We start from the raw sequence: 4084 nt of genomic DNA, 5'->3' as shown, positions 1-4084 counted from the left end.
ACCAGGCATCCTCCAGTGGCTGCCTGTGGGCAGCGGAGGAGAAACAAGGTTTGAAAGGTACAGAGGCAGAGCTAGTTTTCAGAAATGTCTTCCAAATATTATAGCTCATATAGGAAAGCAATCTGATAACATCTCCCCAAATTTGATAATCCTAAAAATCACCATAGTTATTAATAGTGAGCTATGAAATTAAAAACAACCTTTCTAAACTATTGATAACACAAATGTTTAAGAGAGCAGTGCTAGAAGAAATAATGAATTCTCCCCACCATGCCCCCAACCATTAGCAGTTGTAGGAACCTCTAGCTGATGCCAAGAAGGAAGAGCTTGGCTGCCCTAAAGCTTCTCTTGGCACAACCCATGGGAATGGCAGGAGGCAAGAAACGGGCTGCAGACATACCCTGGGGGAGAAGCAGGGGGCGCTCCGCCAAGGCATGGGGAACATAAAAGGCCCTGGGGAGTCCCACGTAGACTCAGGTGGGAAATGCAACCCTCTGCCCTACAACGGAGGTTCGGGTCATTGTTATGGGGCCAGTGAAGAGCTCGTGCCTTGGCAAGCAGAACACCATGATGGCCTTGGGTAATAGAGAGGTCATGAGATGCCCGAATACACAAATTACATGGGAGCAACCAAAATGTTAGCACTCCAGAGATTGGGGTTATGGGTAATTTGTTGTCTTCTATAATTGTCTATCATTTTTAACATTAAAACACTAAAATTTAAAGATGATATGGGGATAACATCCAGAACATGAATATATCCATGTACGAATATACCACATTTTGTTTACCCACTCATCAGTTCATGGACATTTAAATGGTTCCACTTGTTGGCAAATGAGAATAAGGCTGCTATGAATATCATCATACAAGTTTTTATGTGATATATGTTTTCAGTTCCCTTCAGTAGTTACCTCAGAGTGGAACTGCTGCGTCATATGGTATCTCTACATGGAACATTTGAGGAACTATTTTTCAAAATAGTGGCACAATTTTTCATTTTCATCCAGTGCACAAGGGCTCCCATTTCTCCACATTCTCATCAGTGCTTCTTATGGTCTTTTTGATAATAGCCATCCCAGCGGACGTGAACTGCTATCTTATTGTGGTTTTGATTTGCATTTCCCCGATTTTCCCTGATGTCTAACAATGTTGAGCTCCTTTTCATGTGCTTATTAACTGTTTGTATATCTTCTTTGGAAAATGCCTATTTAAATCCTCTGCTGAGTCTTTAATTGGATTGTGTGTGTGAACAGCAAGAACTCTATATGTATAGATGCAAGTTCTTATCAAATATATGATTTCAAAGTAGTTTCTTCCACTCTGTTGGTGTCTCTTCATTTTCTTCATAGTGCTGTTAGAAGCACAAAAACTATTCGTTTTGATGTAGTTAGTTAACCTAGTTTTTCCTTGTGGTTTTGGTGTCATTATCTAAGAACCATTTCATACTCCAAGGTCATGAAACCTTAACCTGTTTTGCTTCTAGTAATCCTCTAGTTTTGGCCTTTACAATTAGGTCATTTATCTATTTTTTTTTGGTTTGGAATATAGTATGAGGTCAAGATTCACATTCATTCTTTGGCATGTGGACATCCAGTTGTCCCAGCAGCATTGCTTGTTGAAAAGATTCCTCCTTTCCCATGGAATTGTATGGTACCCGTGAAAATCCATTGACCACAATTGTGAGTCTTTATTTCAAGGGCCTCAAACCTACTCCATTGATCCATCTTTCTATCCTTATGCAAGAACCGTGCTGCCCTGATTACTGTAGCTTTGCAGCCCATTTAGAAATTAGAAAACACGAGTCCTCAAATTTTGCTTTTGTTTTTCAAGATCGTTTTAGCTATTCAGGGTCCCTTGAATGTCCACATGAATTTTAGGATCAACTTGTCAATTTGTGAAAAAATAAATCTGAGATGTTAATCGGAATTGCATTAAATTGGTAGAACAATTGTTTTTCGGAGAGTTTCAATCTTCACAATATTAGGTCTTCCAATACATGAGCATGGGATTTTCCCCCCATTACTTTGGTCCTCTTTAACTTCTTCCAATGGTGTTTTGTAGTGTTAAGTGTCCAAGTCTTGTACTTTTTTGGTTGCATTTGTTGCTAGGAATTTTATTGTTTCCTTACATCCTTTTTGCATTGCTTTTTGCTGTTGTACAGAAACACAGCTGACTATTGTGTTTAGTCTTTGTGTCCTGCACTCTGCTGAGCTCAGTTATTGGCCCTAATAGTTGTGTGTGTGTGTCCCTCAGCATCTTCTGTATACAAAATGAGGTTTTCTATGAATAGAGATAGTTTTGCTTCCTTTTTTCTTACCTGGATGGCTTTTATTTTCTTTTCCTGTCATATTACTCTGGCTATAGCTTCAGTGAAATGTTGCATAGAAGTGGTGGGTGTGGACATTCTTTTCTTGTTCCTGATCTTAGGGGAAAACATCCAGGTTTCCACAGTTAATCACGGTGTTCACTGTGGGTAGATGCCCTTTATCAGACTGAAAGAAGTCCCTTCTGTTCCTCCCTGTGCCAAACCAAAACTGGGAAGCCTGTGGACACTTGGATTCCCTCCTCACTCTGAGCCCAGAGATGGAGGGTGCACCTCAGCCTGTGTTCAGCCACACCGTCTTGGATCCCTGAAGCAGCACAGTTTCCAGTGTTGTCCTTCAGAGCATCTCAGGGACACAGCTGATTCTAGTCTCGCTTCCCCCTCTCCTGGCTTGACCCACAAACTGGGAACTGGTTGGACACAGAGACCACCCGTTATACCCCTTCCTAGGCACTGAGGGCAAAGATCTCCTTCTCTCCCAAACATATCCTCCCACGGGGAAGAAGCAGGAGTCCACAATTCCAACCAAGATAGACTGAATCCCACGGAGACGCAGCTGGGGCTCCCTGTGTACTGATGAGAGATCCTCACTCACTCACTCATTCATTCACTCGTCTTCATTCATTCATACACATTGCTAGTGACTCCTTCATCAATCAGTTTAACAACTGTTTCTGGAATGCGAGCTGGGCCTGGCACACAGTTACAGCAGTGGGAGCAATAAGCCATCAGGGAGGGAGGGGAAGCACATGTGGCCAGTTTGCCAATGAGAGAGAGGCTGGAAGAAAAGTCAGTGAGACCAAGGCTGAGGGTTGTAGAATTTATTTAGTGCTGCACCCAGATCCATTTTGGATTTCCATAGATACATGTGATCACTTGGGTTGCAGGACATCCATCTGCAAATGCCACGGAGCTCCTGGCAGGCACAGGAAAGAAGGGTTGGCTGTCTCCCATGGAATTATCAAGAAGGGGAATTCCAGGCTCTTGTTTGGCATGAGGGCCGCCCCCAGTGCTGTCTGGCTGAGACATATGGGGGCATGCAGGAAGGAGGAGCAAAAGTGCGTGGGTCTTGGGGTATCCTTACAGGGAATGGGCAGGGAGTGGTTCATTCCACTTCCTCAAGGGCTGGAAAAAGGCCCTGAGCCAAGGGAGTCATTTTTCAGATCCGGAAGGGGATGTGCTTCAGGGGTAGTCCCTTGTTGGAAAGCACAGATCTTCAGGAGCTACCTGAGGTTTCCCACTAGAGCCTCAGATCTTGCACTGGCAGCACACGGGGACACAGCAGCTGGACTGGGAGCAGCAGGGCTTGCAGCAGCTGGACTGGCAGCAGGATGACCCACAGCCTGAAGAGCAGCAGGGCTTGCAGCAGCTGGACTGGCAGCAGCAGGGCTTGCAGCAGCTGGACTGGCAGCAGGATGACCCACAGCCTGAAGAGCAGCAGCAGGGCTTACAGCAGCTGGACTGGGAACAGCAGGGCTTGCAGCAGCTGGACTGGCAGCAGGATGACCCACAGCCTGAGGAGCAACAGCAGGGCTTGCAGCAACTGCATTGAGAGCAGCCACAAGAGCCACAGCCTCCCTTGGAGCTCCTACAGGAGCCACAGCCTCCCTTGGAGCCTCCACAGGAACCACAGCCCCCTTTGGAGCCCCCACAAGAGCCACAACCCCCCTTGGAGCCCCCACAGGAGCCACAGCTGGAGCAGGAACAGGCTGGCACACAGCAGCACACAGGCTTGCAGCAGCAGACGGGCACACAGCA

The 4084-nt window shown here is 45.8% G+C and overlaps 1 long non-coding RNA gene across 1 annotated transcript; it reads right to left on the bottom strand.

Annotated features, from left to right (window-relative positions):
- Window positions 1-3537: 3537 nt before the first annotated feature.
- LOC105545306 lies at window positions 3538-4084 on the bottom strand. The gene is made up of 3 exons (XR_001006897.1): window positions 3961-4084; window positions 3841-3930; window positions 3538-3669 (listed from the first exon to the last, which is right to left on the bottom strand). It is a non-coding gene; the product is annotated as an uncharacterized LOC105545306 (long non-coding RNA).

Source organism: Mandrillus leucophaeus, unplaced genomic scaffold (genome assembly GCF_000951045.1).
Source record: "Mandrillus leucophaeus isolate KB7577 unplaced genomic scaffold, Mleu.le_1.0 Scaffold325, whole genome shotgun sequence".
In the NCBI taxonomy this organism is placed as follows: Eukaryota; Metazoa; Chordata; class Mammalia; order Primates; family Cercopithecidae; genus Mandrillus; species Mandrillus leucophaeus.
Note: the sequence above shows the minus strand (reverse complement) of the source record. Positions and strands in the feature narration are given on the sequence as shown.